This window comes from Cygnus atratus, chromosome 11 (assembly GCF_013377495.2).
Source record: "Cygnus atratus isolate AKBS03 ecotype Queensland, Australia chromosome 11, CAtr_DNAZoo_HiC_assembly, whole genome shotgun sequence".
Classification (NCBI taxonomy): Eukaryota; Metazoa; Chordata; class Aves; order Anseriformes; family Anatidae; genus Cygnus; species Cygnus atratus.
Genome location: NC_066372.1, coordinates 20,126,916 through 20,148,077, shown reverse-complemented (window position 1 = coordinate 20,148,077; position 21,162 = coordinate 20,126,916). Strand labels below are relative to the sequence as shown.

Genomic DNA, 21,162 nt, shown 5'->3' with positions numbered 1-21,162 from the left:
AAAGTTTGTCATAACCAGAAAAAAAGCCCTGCATTTTGTATGTAATTATGCAATTATATGGCCCTCATTAACACAGCACTCGAATGCCTGATACAATTCCACAAAGGTGTCTCAGAGCCCCCAAATAATTATTTGCTCCATTTCGAAGAAATGAAACTGAGGCAAAGGGAGACAACCGATCTCAAGTAATGAAGGGAACAAGAGCGTTAAGTCCACAAGTTCCCTGTTGTGTCCAACATTTAATACCATTTCTGTATCATGCCTATGCACATGCTTAGTGGAAAGTAAGAGCAATGAGAAAAATAAAATTTATCTTATATCTGACAGTGACAAGGCAGGAAATTCTTCATACCAATTTACGACAGCAACGAGCAACATTTACTGTTTATATTTGCCTTTCTAAATTGACATTTTAATAGCCTCCCTCCTTGTTACAGTCCTTCTGCCTAAACATTTCTGAAGGCGCGTGTGCGTAGAGGCAGGGGAGCGCTCACGCTATGCTCCTCGCTATCAGGCATGCCTCCTTGCTATCTCCTTTTTGCAGAACCAGTCACCTCTGCTGTATCAGGGCAGGGCTCAGGAGAATCCCAATAAGCAACTCCCTTGTTCCTCTTCAGAGACTTAGGACTTAATCCAGAGCTCAGGGAGGGTTTGTGAAACGCAGATGGGCTTTGGACCAGGCCGGTCACGTCTGTGTACGTATTTGCTTTGTATGACTTTAAAAAAAAAAAAATATCTCCTCACAGTCCAGGGCTTACACGTCATTCCCATGCTGCTTCCGCAGCGAAGTCTGTGGATTGCCCTCTGCCAGTCAGCCTCGCCGGGTCTCTCACGGGTCACTGTGAAAATGAAATCCTGAACCCCCGCTGCAAATTGTGTCTTTCTCCCATCTACACCGTGTGGTTTGGTCTAATCAAATACATTCTGAATGAGTATGGGGTGAGTGTATGCAGCGGCAGCCTTTTATTAATTGGCTGTTATTAAAAAAAAAAAAAGTTTTGGAGCGTCTCTTGTGGGAATTCCATTTGCTCAGTCTGTGCAGGAGGCCTCTGGAGTTACTCAGAGGAGAAGAGCTTCACTGGAGCTGCTCCAAAAAAGTAAATACAAAACCAACCACACGTACCCGTGCTACAGGCTTCACGCTTCACCAAAAAAACCCTCCCCCTCACACTGAGAAACTGCAGAATGCACCCCTAAGGAATCAGTAACGCACACGTGAAGTACACGCACAGCGAAACCACAGGGGTTTGACAACCCACCCCAAACAGCGCTCCCGAAACTGAGGGGGTCCTGACTCTGCACAGCATCAAGGCAGACAGGCCTAGGGAAAAAACACTCCTCTCCAAGCTCTTTGCCCCCCGGCAATCCCTGCAGGGCAATGCATCACGCAGGACCTCGCTCTTCGAATGCACCCACGGCGGGCAGGCAGCGAGGCTCCGCTCCGTGTCTCACCGTGTGCTCTCACCGCGGCTTCCCCGGCAAAAGCGGGGATCTTCTGGGGACTTCCCTCCTCGCAGACGGGTTGCTCCAAGCCACCCAAGCACGACACCGTGGGTCCACGGGAGCAGCTACGAGCTGCTTCTGAGCGCCGCGTTACTCACTTGCAGATTTCATCCTAGGTCACCGTTTGGGCTGCTCTGGGTCCTGGGCTTTTTTGGTCAGCCGAGCGCACGAGGCTGTCTGCATGGCTTGCTGGCTCTTCTCTGAGCAAGCGTTGGGCTGCAGTACTGTAACTTCTAAGGGCATTAGTGAGAAACCCCCCACAAAACCAGAATTCCCACTGTAAATGACAGGAGATACAGAAGCAGAAGGCGTCCTGCCGATGACTTAAACCAGACCGATAACAACCCGCAGATCACATCGCAAGATGACGTTTTGTTAACACCTTGCAGTGAAACATCCACACATGCTGACTTCGTCTGTGGGTCCAGCACATCGTACCCTCAAAGTGAAGTGGCGAGGAAAAAGCGTGCGATGGTGATGTAGAGGGAAATGGAAACACAGAGGCTGCCTCTGTACATGCTAGGGGGAACATCCCGCTGGCAAAGTGCAGCGAGCTCCGGAGATCAGGGGTGGACTCCTGGCCAGGGACAAACCTAGCCGGGAGAGAAAAATCAATGGACGAGGGCACACGGGGGAAATGGAAAAGTGGCAACAGGAGAAATTGCAGGGAGCTGCAGAGGTAGGCGGATATATGGACCATGGGGAACGGCGCTGGTGGGGACGCACCTCCTGAGCTCAGGGCTCAAGGGCGAAGGAAACAAAGAACCAAGAGAGTTCAAACCCTCATTAGACTGCTCTAAAACCGAAAGTATGGCATAAAGTTCACCTCTCCCCTGCAGTATCGGGTTATACCAGCACACTGTGAAGAAGCAGTTGGCACCCAGCTCTTCTGCAGGGTGCCAAGGCACAAGAGACACTCAAACCTCTGATTAAAAACCTCTGGTGAAGCCAAAAGTGAAACAGTTGCAACACCTGTGAGAAAGGCTGCAGTAATTAACTCAAGAATTTCCCAGCTTGTTAAGTGTTACTTTTCTTGACAGCATTTCAAGTGCCGGGCCAAAAAATACCAACATCTGTAAGAAAACTCCAAACGAGCGAGAAACACTTAAAAAGCTCCCCCCACACACCAGAACCAAGGTTTCGGTAGCAGAACGAGAAAAAAAGGTCAGGGAGACACAGTTAGCTACCATCAGAAGAGTTTAATGCTTTTTTATAAGAAGGATTTAAACTGAAAAGCCGAAAAGTTTAGAGGAACAACAGAGTATTGATGCCAAGGGAAAGACGTTCTGCTCATAGACCAGCTCTGGGCATAAAAAAATAGCAAAACACTACTATGTTTAAAGAGATCTTTTCTTTTCTGATAAGTATCATATAAATCCACACATATATAATCATCTGATAGCTTGGATGTATTAAGTTGCAATTTTCAAGTTTTTCTTTTTAGAGTTGTAGGAACTGCAAGTTTACATAGGGTGCCAGTGACCTTCCTCTTCCTGCTCCGTGGAAGACGAAAAATTGGATAATATTACAGACAAACTGTGTCGCAATTCCTAGGCACAGCAGGGTCAGATGAAGTTCAGTCTTCCCTTTGAACTTTCTTGCCTCTGTGGGCTATACTCAAATCCTTAGTGTTATTTTAACATGGTTTTTAAAGTTTAATTTCCTTTTTGTGGCTTTGCGTGATTAACATTATTGACGTTAAAAGCGATATGCAGCCCCCTTTTCATCTTTTGGAAAGCAAGGAAATATTTGTGGGTTTCCCCCTCCCCCATTAATTAAAACCTTGCGGCAGCAATCCCTTCAGCTGCCGTGCTTGAGGCAATAGGAGGAATCCTGCTGCCCTCGGTGAAAGCGGGTCCTGGAGCCCACCCTGCCCAGGCTCCGGGGCTTTGCGTTCAGCGGAGCAAGAAACTGGCGTTGGGCCTCATCAGGAGCGGTCTGAATCGGTTCCTTTCGGGTCCGAGCTTCAGCGACTTCGCAGCCCTCCAGGAGCTGCTACAGGGATGGATGCACTTTGTTTGGAGCCCATTTTTACCCTAAAGGCGAGGCCCGTTGTGGCAGCCTACATCCCAGCATCTGCTGTCTGGTGCTGCTTTTGGGGACGCGACACCAAGTTAAGGCAGGAGAACCTGGGCACCTGGCTGTGAGCAGGGCCAAAGGAGAGGGATGGAAAAAATGTGGGATCCACAAGGTCGCTTCCCAGGAAGCATCGCAGCAGCCCAGGCACAGAGATAACCTCAGCCAAGTGCTGAGCTTTGCTCCTCCAGATAAGCAATAACAGCAAGTAATCAATAAGGGAATAAAGTGTTGACAAAGCAAACTAGCGCTAACATGCTCTTTTTTTCACATGCAGTCCTGTTCTCGTCGCGTATTAATGCACTGAAATAACCTGAAAAATTGTGTCAGCAAAGTGTGACTCCCAGAGGGGCTGGTTTCTCCAAGAGAAACCAAGGTGCTTAGTCAGAGAAACTTGCATAAATCTAGCAATACAGCTTAGTTTACCAGAATCTTTGATGCTGGAATGAAACAAGAAAAAGAACAACCATGTAAATCCAGTGAAGACCCTATAAGTTTGTAGCAGCCACCACTTGCCATAGGAAAGCAGAAATGACTCATCTAACACTGAAGCACTGGAAAAAAAAAAAAAAAGCACTTAACAGAAACAACTTAGCAAGGACAGTCTGATGACAGTTCTTCTGTGATGACAGGCTCCTAAAAGATATGCCAGTTGCAATAAATATTTCCAATTTAGATATCTGGCATTAAGTGGAGAGAGCCAAAGGCTTAAAGATGTCACATAGCATAAGCGCAGCTCTGTTTCATTTTGCAGTTTCTGAAGCAGTGAAACCCCGGGCTTGCTCTTTTTTTCCCTCTCCCTTTTTTGATATGCCAAATCCATGACCAACACAAGAACCGTCTTTGCTCCGCTGTGACTAACATTTATCATTTGTACATAAAGTAGCCATTATTCAACCAAATGCGAATTCAGCAAGTGCTTTTCAAAATCACCCACCCCCTAGCAAGAACCGCAAACCAAACAGCCGCCCACACCCCGGCTGGAGCATGCCTCTGCATTCCTGAGCGCTGAATAACAGGAGTCGCTTGGAGCCCGCGCCGCTTTCTTACGGCTCCTCGCAGCCCGGAGAGAGACCAGTGCTGGGGTGGCAGCTTGGGGCACCCCTCCTGCCTTCAGCTTAACTCCTTTCCAAGTGTTGCTTCAAAATGTGGTGCCCCTGACATAGCCTTCTCTATTCTTTTTTTTGTAAACTAAAGCCGGAAAATTCATGAGGGGAGAAAAAAAAAGGGAATGAAGCATGAAAGCAAGTCTCTCAGCCACAGCCCAGAGCTGTCTCGGCATCACTGGAAGTGCGAGGTCTGAGACGCAGCCCCTGGGTGATGCTGTTACCTGCACGCACTTCCCCGCTGATTCAGGCAGAAAAGCCCAACACGAGATGAGGCCAAAGAGCGAGAGATCTCCCCAGAAGCCAGGCCTGCACTCAGGAAGAAAAAGGCACATTATTCTAGAGGGGATGCAAAGCCCAGGCACGCTGCCACAGCCGGGGGAAAGCTCAACCTGCCGGGCCTGGCCTCGCTCCCCTGCCCTCCAGTCAGCAGCAGGGACGCAGTCCGGGTTTCCCTGCAGTACCGACCCCATTTCTCGCTGCCTGTCCACCCCGCTGAGGCCTCCCTGCACTGCTGGATATAACACGGCTCTAGGGAACGGGGGCAGCGCGCGCAGCTGCTCAGGGCTAAAACTGGAGAAGGATCCTGAGAAAGGAGCAGCAGCTCCGGCTGCAGAGCGTGGAAGGCTCGCAGCCTCCAGCAGCTGCGGAAGCAATTTGGGACAGTGGATCCACGGAAAGCAAAGGCTCTCCCCCCACAGGACCAGAAATATTTCCAAACCGAGATATCAGGCCACAAATAAATGCCCAACAACATACCGTTATGTTGCTTATGTCTAAAGTCCTTTAGTGAATGTGCAGTTCAGGCTCAGCTCTCAACTTCCACTGGCTCCATTTGGCCACAAAGAAGCCCAGCAATGGGCGAAGATTTTGCCATGACACATGCCGGGGATGGTAGCAAAAGCATCCACATCATGTGGATGTTGTGCGCAGTGCCTACCCTCCACGTTTCCCAGAGCTGAAGCGAAGGGCCTCTTGGAGAAGTTCTGAACCACACGACAGTAATTCCCAGGCTGGTCCCCAGTCCTGCAGCAGCCAGCTCAGAAGATCATTAAAAGGAAGCCAGACAGCTTTGCTGAATTTAAGTCCCTTGTTTGCCTTTTGACCAGTGTTAACGCAACATTCCATGCTAGGGAAGAGTCACGGAGCGAAGCATCACCATCCAAACACTGCAGCACCACAGGCTGCACGTCTATTTATTTATTACCCTGGGGAAAGCGTCCGGTGCTTTGGGCGTGCTGCTCTCCTCACTGCCTTCACGTTATGCCTTACCTCGATCAGATTTCTGTAAGTCTTTGACACAGAAAAGCCAACACATCAAATACTAAAAACAGATTTAAAAATGGGATTGCCGAGTATTTTTTTCCCCAGTAGAAGGCAAGTCAATCATCTCACGCTGAGTGCTATATCGAGGCACAGACTTTATTTTCTTTTGCTAACAACTTTGCCAAGATCTTTACGGGAAGGACTGGAAACTCCTACCACGCATCACACAGCAGCTATGATCCAAGGCAGGTACCCAAGTTGCTCAGCCAATACGATAATCCTGTATTGCTAAATCTGCCGGTTCTTTGAAGAACCTTGAATCACTTTCAGCACTGCGCTGGCCGAGGGAGCCGGATGTTCCTCTCTGCAAAACCTGTCACCACCACTCCCGAGGCAGCAAGAAATTGCTCGAGAGAAACAAAGATTCCCCCGGGCTCTTCCGATGGGAGTGTTTGGCCCCCTTGCCTTCCTCCCCTCACCTTCGTGTGCCCAAATGTGAGCAGTCCAGGAAATAAGGGCACGATATTTAAAAATAAAAAATAACATTAAAAACATTTCTTGCTCCTCTACAGCCTAGGAATTTATGCCCATGAAGAATTTGACTCTAGGTGTCAAAGCAACAAGTTATTTTGGAAGAAAGTCGTATAACTAGATACAAGTAAGAACTTTTGATGGGTTAATTTAATGAAACGATTCCAAGTAAGTTCTGCTCTCCCCTTACCAGCTATCTAGCACTTATCCCCATATAATGGTATCAACACAATCAGTAGCTCTCCAAGTAATGTCAGCTGCTAGCTAATTTACACTTCCATAGTTGCCATCTGCTATTCAACCCATTGTAACACAAGCCATCAGCCTAGGATCTTAAACTAACATGGTCAAAACAAAACTACTGAAAGACAGAAATTTTATCCATATTCCCAACGGGTAAAGGAATACATTTAATCCAATTATGGTTTCATCACTCTCCGTTTTTCAAGTTTGGTTCGCACAGCAGCCAGGAAATTGTGTTACAGTATCTGTTTATTCAAATTCAGCCATCAGCCCTGCATTCAGAGAGAAATGAAGGGTACTCACTGATATTTTAGGTAAATTAATTAAAACCTGAGACTTCCAAATAGAAAAAGCTAAACGATCTTCACCTGCATGATCTCCTGAATGCTTCCTATTTTTCAAACTACCATTTTGTCTAGCCTCTATCAAAGAAAAAATACCTAGCTTACATTAAAAGCAAGCGTCGGGGAGATTTATTGATTCATTTTTAACAGAGGGCATTCTGCCCATTATTTTTAAATCCACGCTATTGGCCTGCCATTAAAAGTATTTCAAAAATAATCTGCATGTTATTTCCCTTTATAAACTGTTGCTGGTAAAGAGCAAGACCATGGAAAACTGAGAGAAACATGCGAAACTAGCCAAACACTTACACCCAACAGCTCAGGCATCTGGTCAATGCCCAACGACAGGGTTTGCTCCCTGAGAAGTGCTTCACAAAGCCACCAGTTACTGCAGCACAGGATGCAAATTCCGAGTTTGATCAAAAAAGTAGAAGAGATCAAAGATTCAACAAAATGCATGACAAATGTTCAACTCCATGAGTCACTGCAAACAGAATCAGCATGATAATGCTGAACTCCGTGGCCAGGACTGTGCCCAGGATGGAAACAATGGGACATATGGGCAAAAGTAATATTCCTCTTTCTTTAAAACTCTCTATTGTCTAAGAACAAAGCAAACCACATCCAAGTACATCTGGCATCAACATCTAAGACTCGGCAAGTTGATCCTGCTTTCAGACACCAAAAGACCTGTACATCTGAGCAACCCATAGGCTTTGCTAGAGCGGACGGTGAGCCCGGACAGCAGCTCCAGGAGGAAGGCAGCTCGCGCCTTGTGCTGCCCACCCTGGCGGCTCAACGAGAGCCCACCGGCCGCATCCTGCCGCCCTCCTCCTCCTCCTCCATGTGGCGGAGAACAAACTTTCTCTAGGAAAGATGGTGGCTGGAATCAGCCTACTGCTGCCACAAAGGCAATTCATCCAGTTCGCATCCCATCCCCTGCTTAGATCTGAAGAGTGTCTGGGAAAGAGGGCAGGAGGGAGCTGGCTGAGCGCTGCCCCGGAACGCAGTGGCAGGCTGCTTCTAAACCACAGCTCTTCCCTGCGGGGAACAGGCTGCCGGCAGGAAACGGGCTCATGTGCTGTACGGAGAATTAAGAGCAAGGAATACGTTCCCACAAAGCATCGGAGCTACCACAAGCGTACGACCAGGAAATTCAGAGCTCCACAAAACGCCTGAGCTCTTCCTTGTTGTGCTTGTGTTATACCCTGGGTGTGCCCTCCTCTCCGCCCGAGGGACCCTGCACAGAGCCATGACAACCCTACAATTTCCCCGGGGAGAGGGAAGATGACTAAACGCACATCACGCTACAGGCTTACCTAGGAACGGGCCTTAACAGTCCCCCCAGCGCTGAGAGAAAGTGCAGTTTGCAGATGCTGGGCACCAATTTCCATTTGTATGTGCTATTTTGAGCAGAAACAAGCCAAAAGGCATGCAAGCAATCTCCTTTCTTCTCAGCCTGCATTTGAATGCTTGGTTCCCAGGGTGCAACTCTTGTCCAAGTATTGACTCCAGCTGAAGAGATGAAGTGGAAATTAATCACATTGCCATTTGAAACAGCTTTCCTACAGCTAATGTGTTTCCAGGTTTCCCCGGGCATACCATCTCTTTTCCATCCAAAGAAAGGTGTTCAGGCAGAGGGGGAAGACTTTCTACATTTCTTCATGCTTGCCAAACCTCCCGAAGCCAAGTCAAAGCCATGGCAAGTCCAGAAAGTCCAGAAACATCCATCACACATGCACAAACCAGCTGCAAACATGCATGCAGCAAGTATGACAGTGGCAAGAGGCATCTGAGCTACCACACGTTTTGTAGAGCCATGTCACACACGGTACAAACATCTGGGCAGCCCACAGGTAACAGCTCTAACACCCTGCCCGAAGTGCAGGCTTACTGCATGGGTGTAATTCCATGAATGCACACGTTTCTGTCCGAGAAATCCTGAACAAAAGCACAGCAACCTTTAGCGTTCCCCGCAGAGCTTGCATCACACCAGTTAATAATGCAGATCCACTTTGGACACTGTCCACGCAACAAAAAATAGGAGCTTCCAGCATTAGTCACCTTGTGACAATTTCCACCACCACATTTAGTAATCCTATCTACTTTAATTCCCCCAAAGTGTCAAAGTTCATTCTACACTGGACTAAAACCAAGACTGAAGCAAAGAAAAAACTCCTCAAAATGGCAAACCACCGTCCTTCATGCAGCTCTGCTGGTAGAAGCCCCTTTTCTGTCGCCAAGCTGATGACACCGAAAAGGGACCCTCTAGCTTTTATAAAATCTAAAGAATTAAAGGCACAGGATGCCGCTTCTGGACCTCAGAACTGCTCGAGTGACTGCTCAGTTACTCACCTTTTTGCTCACGGGCGAGCAGTCCCGCTGCCCAGGGCTCTAAGCTTTGCAAGAGCCTCAGCCTACCTATCAGCCAGCAACCGGTCCCTGGCACTGCAGATTTTTGGCACGGGAAGCACCAGCACCGGGTGTCTCAGTGCAGCCCCACGCTGCTGACCTAATGCTCCGTCAAACTTTGGCTCCGAGGCCCCCAGAAGTTCACGTCTGCCATCCCAACCCCAGTTCAGGCAAGTATTTAGGTGCATCCTCGAGTCCTGCTGCAGCGAGCACTACAAGGGCACTGCGCAGCCCCTGCGAGGGAGCTGACTGCCAAGGGACCTGCAGATGTCTTCAGCTGGTTCAAGCCACATGGGGTGAACGAAAATTCCTCGCATCTCCTTCGAGCGCGTGCTCCTGACTGAGACTACGAACTGGTTTGCTTTGCTAAGCACTTGTGAAGCATATTTCAAATAATTATAATCTTGAGGTCTTCTCGAACATTACCACAATGTATATTTATTAAGTTAAAAGCACGCGCGCTACTACCAAACAGTTATTCAACATTCATTAGAACTTGTCCAAGCAAGCCTTATGTGCTGTGTAATCATATTCTGCTCCTCGGGGCAGAAATGCTAAGCATAGCTCGAAACAACAAGATACTGTTTTGTCCTGAGTTTACCCATAAAAGAAATACTTGGAGCGTTGTTAATCTATGCCTTTCCCACACCCCTCCTGAAACTGTAAAATTGTACTAGTGTCTTCAATAAACACAAATACAAATTGAAAAGAATATAGGAGATCTTAAATGGCCATTTTTCACAGAATTACGGATACCACACTTAAATGCACACACACAAGTGTGCAGGTGAGCTTGTTCACCACCCGCCTGCTGTTCTGCTCCACCACTGGCGATACATACAGGGGATTTTTTTCATATTTTTTCAGTGAAACCTTTTCAGACACCTTCCTGGACAATTTGCCCATTTTCTGACAATACTCTGTACTATTCGAAACTACTTCTAAGCAGAATCAGAAGTAGTAAAAACGATCACAGGGCTTTGCCAGGTGGAAAGGAGCGAGCCCCCGGTTGATGATGGCTGCCTCTCCTCCCACTGGCTGTACGGAGGAATTTGTGAAATTTTATTTCCACACAGTCAGAAGTGGCAGGCCACGGGGACACCCGTGTTCCAACACGCTCTCTCCCATCCCTCTCAAATCATGAGGCAAACCGCAGACTTAACTTCAGCCTAAGTCAGCAATGCATTACGCCGCTTAAGCGCCTTTACCCTCTTGGTGCCAGCACACCCAAAAGCTGTGCTTGCAGGGACCACTGCTCCTCTGAAAGCTCCTCTGAAGGACGGCCCAAGCTACAAGGGGAAACAAAACAAACAAAACAACAGCATGGGACAAAATCTAATATCATCTGAGGGCTAGGGGACTTCTAGAAGCTGGTACAGGGTAAATTTTATCTCCAATGGAAAAAAAAAATACATGACCACAGCAGAATTATAGGAGAACACCACAACTTTGGGCAATCGAGTTTAAAGGTCTTCTCAAATTCAGTTTCATTCCTTTACTAGAGGAGAAGTTCGTCTGATAAAAAGCAGTTTTCTAGACATAGTATGTTGAGACTTCTATAAGGCAATTGGCTGTGTACAGCTTGGTAAAAGTACACCCACAGAAACAGTTTAGGGCTGAAGAAAATGTCTTAAACAAAAGAATTTTAATCCACTGTTTTCAATAAGACAATGGCTGAGTGACGACTTAATCACAGCAATGTAAGAATATATTAATTGGAGGGGAAAAAGGGAATACTGCAAGACTCTGCAGTCCAGCCAAGAGAGGTATATATAATGAAGCCATCAGGTATATATAATGAAGCCATGCTGTAAGCTGACAGCAGGCAGCTTCAGCTGGAATCTGCCACACTTTTTTCAACAGCTAATAGTCTCCGCACTTAAAAACCAAGAGTGGCATCTCTTTAAACGAAGACAGGATGCGTTTCTAGAAGATACAGTTGTACAAGCTACCAAATTCAGCGCAGAGGTCCCATCTCTACCCACAAGTGCGATCGAGCAGTGTGCGATTACAGGATATCACACTAGGTGATCTTGTCGCTGTGAAGATACAAAGCAGCTCCGACAAGCACAGCAAACCCCACACAAGCAAGCAGCAGGCTCGGGCAGGGACAGACAGAAATAGGATCGTGCCTTTTAAAAGCAATCTCCTATTAGACTAGATCAGGGTAAGCATGGAGCTGCATCCTTACTTAGCCCCAGAACGCTCCCTTTTGCTTTTTATTTGCCAGTAGAGGCTGGGTTTCTAGAAACAAGTACCTAAACTAATTATGACATGTTCCATTTTCCTTAAAAACCCAACTAACAATGTTAAATAGCTATTTAGTAAGCAGACTGCAGTCACTGCAAGCTAAAAATCACTTCCCAAGCAATCCTCATCCAAAGCTCGAAATGCTTCCCGAGCCCAAACAGCAGCAACCCGACCATAAAACAGATCTGCTCCAAAAAGTGAAAAGGAAAATTAAAGAAATATCACTGCAGGCTAAGCAGCCCCTCAGAAACACACGCATCTGACAACACCTCGGGCAATCCCATGCCCAAGCAGCTGCAGATTTTGGGAAGGGAATCGCATGGCTAGACTCAGACATGTGAATAGTTCCAGCGACTTTTACGAGACTCAGCCTGGCAAGGACTCTTCAGAACACGTCTGTCCTCAAGCACATGTGAATTTGGTGAGTCTGCTATTACTCATCCCAGCGTTCGCTGGGCAAAAGGGTTTCCTACAGCTCTGCAGGCACACCGGGCCGGCCATGGGAAGCTCGCTGCGGCACTGAGCTCATGGAAATCCTAATTTAAAGAAAGCTGTTCTTAAAGGAGGAGCTGGCAGGGGAAAAACAACAACAAAAAAGCACCAAGCAGTGCACACAAACCCCAAGACGATTTCGCAGCGTTCGCGCTTAAAGATGTCTTCCCCACACCCCCTCCCCCCTATCAAAAATAAAGACAAAAATAAACCACGAAGGGAAGGAAGGAAAAACCTCACCAAAATTTATGTTTGTTTTAGGCCTATTGCAACAACTGCTTTACTTAGCTTTCATCTGCCTTTGCGGTGTTTCCTAGCCCTCGACTGTAAAAGCAAAGCACTCTATACACAAACAGCAAAGGGTTTATACAGCACCCAGCGTCCTTTGTTGCTACCAGAAATTAGAGACAGGTGTTGATGGCACAACGGACGGTAATTGCTATGCACAGGAGAGCTGGGAAGCTGAAATACCAGCATCCCCGAGACCGTATTACAAAGATAGCTGCAAGCTCCTTCCCCCAGGCAGTAACTGGACCAGCCCGTGAGAAAATAAGTTCTGGTGATGACTACGGTTCACACACATACTGTAATAAAGACTTCCAGATTTCATGTCTCGCAGCATACTATTACTGTTATTCATTATTCACCAAGAGATGACAGAAAGCAAAGTGTAATAAACAAAAGAATAGAAAACTCCGCAGCTCCCGCCCCAGAAACCTTCGACTGGTTTTGCATAGCGTCCCTCCAGGGTGCAAGTCAAGGCTGTTTTTCCCCCGCTACCCTTCCAACAGAATAAATGAACTGGTTGAACAGCTTGTGATATTTGCATGACTGGGGGAGATCATCTGAACAGGCTGAGCAGCCAAAGTCTAAATAGTTTGCAAGCAGTAAAATCCAGCTCGTGACAAAGTCCTCTGAAGACCCTCACCGTGCTGATTACAGCGCTGGAAGTTACCACAAGTATTACGAAACAAATCAGTAATGACAAGCAAACCCTCTAATTTCCACAGTAGGCTCTTTCTACTTACTTTCAGCTTAGAGATAATCCCACTTTTATTAGGTGCTGATCTATCACTTCAAGTGCTGCTAGTGCAAGGCAGGGAAGAGACCGAATGCCAGAGAACGAGAGGGTTTAGCTGAAATAACCACACGAAGGGCTTCAACTACGGCAAAAGACAAGGAAAGTACATTAGAGGTGCATTTGAACACCACCACCTGATGGCAACAATACGTTAAAATTACACGAGATTATTTTATTTAACTTAAACTACTCAACTTAAAGAAAAAAAGACTTGAAGTACATCTTCATTCGGTACACTCAAGGCACAGTTCCTCTCAGTGACAGTGATGCTGCCATATTCTGGAACATGCTCATCTCTGACGAAATGCACAGCGGTGATCTAGCCGATTTTCAGTGAAGAAGAGTCCCATAAAGCTGTAACGCTTCACATCTGCATTATCCCAGATATCTTGGCAACCAACGATTGCACATGGAAAGATTAGGCAATCGCAGGGCAATGGTGCCTCTGGTATAATTAACTTATCTGTGTGCTAACAAATGCTCGAATTGCAGGGCCAGACTTGGTTAAGAAGACGGAGGAATATTTCAAAGGCTGCTCATTTAGTAGTTGCACAAGGGTCAGCCGGCTGCTCACCTTCCACGCGAAGAACGCCAAATCCCTGCAGAGTCTGGCAACACCCTGGCAGTCCTGTACCCACACTTTGCTTGGCTGTAACACCTTGTTCCAGCATGCAAAACACATTCAACCCTCACAAAAAGTGCTGGGCTAAGGGTAGCTCAAGTTCTTCATTAGGGATGTGACCTCTAGCAGGCTCCTTACCTTGCACAACCAGGCATCATTCAGCGTTCTCTTTGAAGTGGACATCAGAAGGGAGCCTCAATCCTCAGCGCTAGGCACTTCAGAGGCACTTGTAAGGACAGTTGCCGCATGGCCAACTGTGAAGGCTTTGCATGCGGTTAGATGCCTGTTCACCAAGGAATCACTACATACCTTTTTGCTAGCAAAGCCACAAAGTTGTATTGAACGGTCCCTGGAAGTGACAGCGACAAGAAACTACCAGTCACCGGCGTAGGACGTTGAGAAAACAAAATGCTTCTTCGTAGTCGCATCTTCAAAGCCAAGTGGTTCCCCCGGTGAGTAATATTCCTACGGTGGTTTGTAGGTAACAAGAACTATGCTTGGAGAAGTGGAAATTATAAACAAAATGATGCTACTGATGTATCATTATCATAACATGCAGAGATATGACAGCATAAAAGCACATGGAAACAAGATAATTTGGAGTTGTCACTTCTGTTAAAATGAACTTGGCTTCCAAACAACGCTAACGAGACACAGAAGTGCAGCCTCAGATGTTTACTCTGTCCAAACCTGCTTTGCCACTTACTGGCACAATAACAAAGTATTCAGGGTTAAAGAATAAGAGAAAAAGTTGACAAAAATTGGGGGTTATTGCTATCCCAACCTTCATCAGCCTTGCAACTACAAGCTGGCTTGGATGCACCTGCCAGCTAGCGGCACACATTCGTAGTGGCTTTCTTCAACCTGGGGAAAACTTTGCTAAAGTTTCCCCCAAGAGAAGACCCCGTGAGAAGTTTCATCCATGTAGACCGCTGCTGACACACACTAACTAACAGTTTCCTTTGTCACCTCTTCCTCAGCCCCTAAAACCCACTGCAGTACGTACAAACAAACGCAGAATTTAAACCCTTCACTTGCTCACTCCGCCAGTCTTTTGTGCCAGGAGATAACACCAGAAACAAAACCGGAGAAAGGTTAGCTTGTGAGCAAGCCTCTACGCTGCATTCCCACAGGGCTGCCAACGTCAGATTAAGAAGCAGACCTCAGTCCCCGTGACAGCTAGCAAAACAGGCTACACATATCAGTTTTTACAAAACAAAACACATTCTAAGGAGGAGAAGTACCTCCGAGTAACTTTACTTGCTGTAAAAAAGAAAAAAAAAATAATAAATATATATATATATATGTATATCCTGCAAGCTCGCATTGGATTCAAGTCAGTGGGAGGTGCAATCTCTAACTGACAGGACTAAATTACTGAATCACTGTTAGAAAACTTATGGCCTGCGTTTTGAAATAATCCTGCTCTTCTAAAAATAATTCTTCAGCGATTTAACGTGTAGCAATACATTACATAGGCAGCTACGCTGGACCAGCTTTTAGCCAGCTTTTGACAACTATCAACCCTCAAATGAATCTAGAAAAATATTCTTCATAGTTTCAAGTGCTGCAAACCACAATTAGGGATGAAATACAACGTGATTTGTAAAATCACGATGCGATTCTAAAGCAAAAGTGTGACAAAGTTCTTTATGCTTCCCCAACTATTCTCTCGTGATGTAAACTCAGAGCTGCTCTACACATACAGAAGGGACAGCCCATAAGTCACAGAGATGAAAAAATGACTTACTGGACTAATAACAAGAATTAAATCCTGCTGAGACTTCAGAAACAACACCACCTATGCCTGGATTGTTTTACACATTGCCACGCTAACTAGCACTGTTTGCTTTTGTAACAAAGAACACTTTTGTTCATCCTGCCCTCCAAGCAGCCATCCCTCCCTGTTGTTTAAAACTTAGACAGCACAGGAAGAAAAACAGTATTTAATCTAAAAACCCCGCAGCCCCTAAACACACAAAGAAAAGCAAACCAAGCCCGCAAGAAAACGTAAGTCCTAAAGGCACACATCGCGCCCATGCTATCGCACCCATGGAGCGACTGGGATCCCTGACCAGCATTAGAGCTGAGTGGACATGAGTTCATTCATACAGGCACACGTATATACTAAACAAGGGTTATTCACCTTTTGTTCAAATGTTAATAGAGTACTGTGATTTTTTTCCATTAAGTCCCAATGCGTTCTTCTTTTCTTCCTCCACAAGCAGGCCAACTAAAATCCCATTTTCTACCTGGAGCTAGTTCTGCTCGACACAAAGAACTGAAGCTCCAAACTTCCCACTTCTCCTCTCTTTCACCGCAGTGCACAGGGACTGTCAGAACGCGTGAATCGATGGCTTCGAGTGCAAGCAGAGCTTTCATCCACTATCAGATAAATTGCAAACTTACAAACTTTCAACGTAAGTACTCAAAAACCAAATTAATAACAGATTATTAGTGCTCATTAGCTCTACCTCCCACCTTTCTTTCTTTTTCTTCTGGAATAGCTGGCCTGCCAGTAGCAGAAACTCTGAAATGCCATCCTAAAAATAGAAAGCAAGAAAAGAGAAAAAAAAAAGGAGGGGGGAAAGAACGGGAACTGAGAGAATAAGCAGAGTGAGAAGCTCTGTAATATAAAACTGTCTCCAGCTTCAAAGTCATCAGCCAATCATAATCCAATAAATGCTTTTTTTCTAAAATCAGAACACTCAAATGTCTATTTTTATTCCTGTTTAGAAGCAGCTATCTCAACAGGGCTTTCAAACCAGTAGAGCCTGGCATGCAAAGCAGTGGCTTACAAAACTCAATTTCAAGCCATCATTTCCAAGGCCTCCGCTTGCTTGTGTGCGTTCAGCTGTACCTGGCACTCCAATTTTACAGCACAGGCACCATCAGCAAATGGAGAACTAAAGGGGAAACCGCAGGGATGTTTACATGAAACAATTCTTCTAAGCCAGAACACTATTTAAAGGTTCTCTTTTTGTGGCTGTGCCCCATCCCGTGTGCCTACGCAGCTATACTGCTCTTCTGATATCCCCAGTTACACATTCTCCCGTTGCAAACATCAGGACCTGCAGTACTTACAGGCAGTTTTGAATCAAAGCTTACTCTTCTGGCCTTCAGACATATCGGTAAGAACTGCTAGGGACCCTGGAGGTACCAATCACGACAGTAAAGAGAGAAACTCATCCTAAGCCTGGAAAATATGCATGTAAATCAAATACCAAATGGCATATTCAATCAAATACTAAATAGCAAATACTAAAAGGCATACTTGCAAGTATCCACAGAGGTGCGTATCCTCAGCACTTTCAGCCCTCCCTCATGCAGAGGTTATGCAGCCACACGGCTGTACACAAAAACACACAGCTCTACAGAGTCCTTTCTTTAAAAAAAAAAATCATCTCAGCAATGACGTTTCCAAAAGGTCATGGTCAGCAGAAACAAACATCTACGAGGCCACAAACGCCTTTGTGTTCATGGGACACACCTTTCCCGAACGCCATCGCAGCAGAAGGCCTTGCGAGGACCGTGCCTGCTTAGCCACAGAACGAAAACACATCGTTCAGACACAGGGGGATCCCGACACCATGGCCTCTCCTCCAAAAGCACCAGAGAACAGCCTGGATAAAGAAAAAATGCTAGCGGCCTCTTCCTGTATTTAAATGAGCTTTATGAATATAATTATGGATGCCATGAATAGGTTGGGAATTATCGGTATAACTCAGGAAGAGCAGCTTTCAAACTGACTCCTGCTTCCATCCAGAGCATGGGGAGATGCCCTCTGGACAGTAACGTCACCCCAACCTTCTACACGGAGCGCTGCAGCAGGTCCTAGGATGCCTGCACCCTAAATGTTGCTTTACCTCTGCCCCATGCACCTCAGTCTCGGGACTTCACTATCCCCATCTGCACAAGGGGACCAAAATTGTTCTGCTGTAAAGGCCTTTGAGATCTGCGTTATAAAGTAAGAGGTCGCGAACGCCCTTCAGGAGTTCACGGTCCCTTCAACAGGCTGCTGAAAGACCGTAATGAAAAAGGTGCTTAAAAGGACTTGACGGATACTGCATAGTAAAGATGTTTTTACCTTTAAATGGGAGTAGCAGACAGCATTGGAGCTTGATCGTTGTCTTTCATATAAAGTAACTGTTTAAAACACACAAGGACTAATGCAGAGGTTGTTTTGCTCTTCAGAAATCTAAATAACCATGATCTCAAGCATTACTTCTTGATCCTTAACTTTAGAGAAGAGATACATTAAATACACTGCTTCCCACAGCAAGAATTCAAATTCATCTTGCTTCAATACCTTTGAAAAGAGTATTTATTTCACACTTGTAAATGATTTAAAAGAAAAAGAGAAAGCTTAATTAATAATGTTGTTTCCAGCCAGATGGCCAGCTATTAGTTTTCAGTCATCTCTTTCAGAACAACTCACCAGAAGTCTTCAGATGCAAAGGAGTTTTACAGCAAATAAATGCTCACAATTGCCCAGCACGCAGCGGCTGCCAAAAAGCTCGGTAAAAGAGCCCAGCTATAGGTACACAAGTGTTTAGCTTTTCCAACACGTGCTGCTGTGGGTCATGGCCGTAAAAGTCTGCTAGCAACAGCACAATCACTCGACGAACACATTTATTTCATTTAACGTTTTGTATTTGGATGGCATTACATCCACATATGGTTATACGATACTCCTTAAACGAAAACAGGAGGCTACATGTATAGTGTTTCCCCTGGACTTGTGCTAACAGACTTGAAGCTTAAGCTCGGTAGCAGACCACTGTGGTATGATGTGTATCAACCAGTCAAAATATTCCGTGTGTACGGGAGGTACCACGCCGAGATGAATAGATAACCATTATGCAAAGCCAGAGAAGGTTGACCACGAAACATCCATGGAATTCGAATATTCTCACTGACGTAGCACCTACATATTTTCAAGGAAAGTTTCCAACGAAAATTAAAACTGCTTTCTTAGTATGAATGCTGAGCAGCAACAGAAAGCTTTTTAAAAGAGCGAGGCACTGAGTTCCGCAACTCCCTCTCAAGACTTGAAGAGCTTTTCACAACCGTTTTTAAATTCTCTGACATCCTTGTGAGGTAAGTGCTGTATTTTCTAGGTAGCGAAGAGGGAGGTACAAGTAGGTTAAATATTTTGCTCAATGGTACACGGTGGTATGGAACAAAACCTGATGTGGTTGGGGAAGACTGAAAATAACGTACATCCATTAGGCAGCAATCCACAACTGAAAACCTATCTGAATTCATTTATGGCTGGAAAAAGCAAAGATGCAATTGCAGCCCGATACTCGAACCCTCAGCCTAGAGTTCTACTAAACAAACAAAACTACATTTGGCAAAAAGCTTCAGTGATCAGCTGCCTACCTACACACAAGTTATTTATGGCATGAAAATCAGAGCAAAGCTCAAAACAGTCTGCAGAATGCCAGCAGACTTCTACTGGCGACAAAAATCAGCCATACAGTAACATTAGCTTTGATAATCAGATAGTGATTATCTTTTTTTTTTTTTTTTAATTCACATTTAGTTATTTTCTAAAGCTCGTCTCTAACGCAGCAGTCTCCTCCAATCAGCTTGATTCCACTTCCCATTGTGCTAACAGCAATCTTCTGCAAAGACTCCACTGGTCATTAAAAAAAGACAAAAAGGAAAGGATTTTGAAAATAAAACAACATTAAGCAGGCAAAAAAGCGAGTTTAAGCAAACCTGAGCAAATCTAAAGACAGATTTGACTCATGCGAAGCACGTGGTCAGTAAGTCCAGTAAACGCAGGCCCAAGAAGCAGGTACAGGGCAAGATTACCCCAACGGGATGCAAGTGTCACCGTGCCCAGCCTGTGAAACTCGTACCAGATAATTATCCTGGGATCTCCAGAGCTCACCCAAGCTCAGCTTTCAGGTTCCAGGCCAAGATCAGTAACTGTTCTAGACCTTGCCTCCAACAAGCTGGCCACGGGGGAAGAAAGAAGGGATTGATGTTATTAGCTTCTGAGTTTGAGGCCTGGACTGCTGGGGGGCTGTACTGAGCGCACAGCCCGACTCTGCTCTGTTTGCAGGCTGTTAGCGGGGAGGTGGCACGGGTGCTCAAGGAGAAGCACGCTGTAACGGTTTCACCACCGGCATGCAAGCTGGCTAAACAGCAAAAAGGAGAAAAAAAAAACAAAGCAAACAACAACAAAAACAACAAACCACGGTGAGAACAGCCAAATGCCTTGCGCACAGGCCTGGGAGCCGCTGCCAAGGGCAGCCCCGCTGCCAGGGGTATCGCGGCTACGAAACGCGGAGGCCCTCTGCCAAGCCACGCTAGCGCCCATCAGAAAACCCTCAATGAAACGAGAGCGAGCGCTCCTCCAGGAACGAAATGCTTCGCAGACCAGGCTCGTTTTCACCAAACTTGCAGCTCAGCCCCGCCTGGCGTCCTGCCAGCGCCCCAGCCCAGGGCCGGGACACGCTGCAGCCACGCGGGGTCTGCTGGGCAGGCTCCAGTCCCGCGAAGGAGAGCCCCCAGAAGCCCCAACAGCCCTGAATTTGAAAGAGCCCTGACAGTACTCAACCTACAGACACCTCTCTCCTCCATTTTCAGTTCACTGCCTTCTCGTGTTGGCCTGACTCTCCTTTCACTTGCATGTAAATCAAGGAAATTTACTGCAGTCCATGTAATTACACAAATGCAAAAAGAGTGGGAAAAGACCCAGCTCCAGCTGCTTGTCAGCTTTTCTTTCAGACAAGTGTGTTTTTTAAACACTGATATGATTTTTCAGATACTTTTACACGTGTGCTACAAATTGGCTATGCACCTGACTCAAGGGGAACAACAATTTGTTCAACAAATAATGCGAAGAAAAGGACGTTTCTGTACAGTTCCACATGTGTAGAAACCACAGACTTTGTATCTCTATGAAAAAAACCACATCTGCTCTTTCTGTGTACAACAAAATTAAAGGTGCTTGTAGTTGGGTCTTTCTCTTCCCACACAGCAACACTTACCATCCAGTTAGGGAAGGAAATTTTGGAAGAAGTGTTCTCCAAGTTGAGTAGATAAAGCCCTAACAACAGTTACACAGTCGGCACAGAAACAAAGATGCAACCTCATGCCACAGATGCCCTCTGCTATGCCCAGTATTTTGGGGAATGCTAACTGTTAAATGCTAATGTTAAAGCAACTGGAACAGGAAGGACGAAGTTTTTCCTCTTTTATTGTTTGAAAAGAGTCAGT

At 46.0% G+C, this 21,162-nt stretch overlaps 1 protein-coding gene across 3 annotated transcripts in view; it reads right to left on the bottom strand.

The window, feature by feature from the left end:
• The window catches only part of SMAD3 (SMAD family member 3), a 71,624-nt gene that overhangs the window by 42,153 nt on the left and 8,309 nt on the right, over positions 1 to 21,162 (bottom strand). The window contains exon 1 of one of the 3 annotated variants that reach the window (XM_035569455.2): positions 18,365 to 18,382. The exons of 1 other annotated variant lie outside the window; for it this stretch is intronic. The gene's annotated coding sequence lies outside the window, so the exon portion shown is untranslated. Of the gene's footprint in view, positions 1 to 8,388; positions 8,407 to 18,364; positions 18,383 to 21,162 lie in introns of those variants that run through there. One more of the 3 variants, XM_050713083.1, reaches the window with a different exon arrangement.